Source organism: Conger conger, chromosome 10, assembly GCF_963514075.1.
Source record: "Conger conger chromosome 10, fConCon1.1, whole genome shotgun sequence".
In the NCBI taxonomy this organism is placed as follows: Eukaryota; Metazoa; Chordata; class Actinopteri; order Anguilliformes; family Congridae; genus Conger; species Conger conger.
Window position 1 is genome coordinate 13,699,201 of NC_083769.1, and position 301 is coordinate 13,699,501.

The window sequence follows — 301 nt, forward strand, 5'->3', positions numbered from 1 at the left end:
TTTACTATCAATATCAGGCATGCTTATACACTCACAGAGCACTTTGGTGCAAAAAACAACATCCAGTGAGCAGCAGTTCTGTGGGCAGAAATGCGTTGTTAATGAGAGATGTCAGAGGAGGAGGGCCAGACTGGTCTAAGCTGATAGGAATGTGACTAGTTACAACAGTGGTATGCAGAAGAGCATCTCTGAACACACAACGCATCAAACCTCTGTGGACAGACTATACAGCACCAGCAGACTTAAGTCTAAACAATAAGTCTAATGAATACCTAATAAAGTGCTCACTGAGTGTATATGA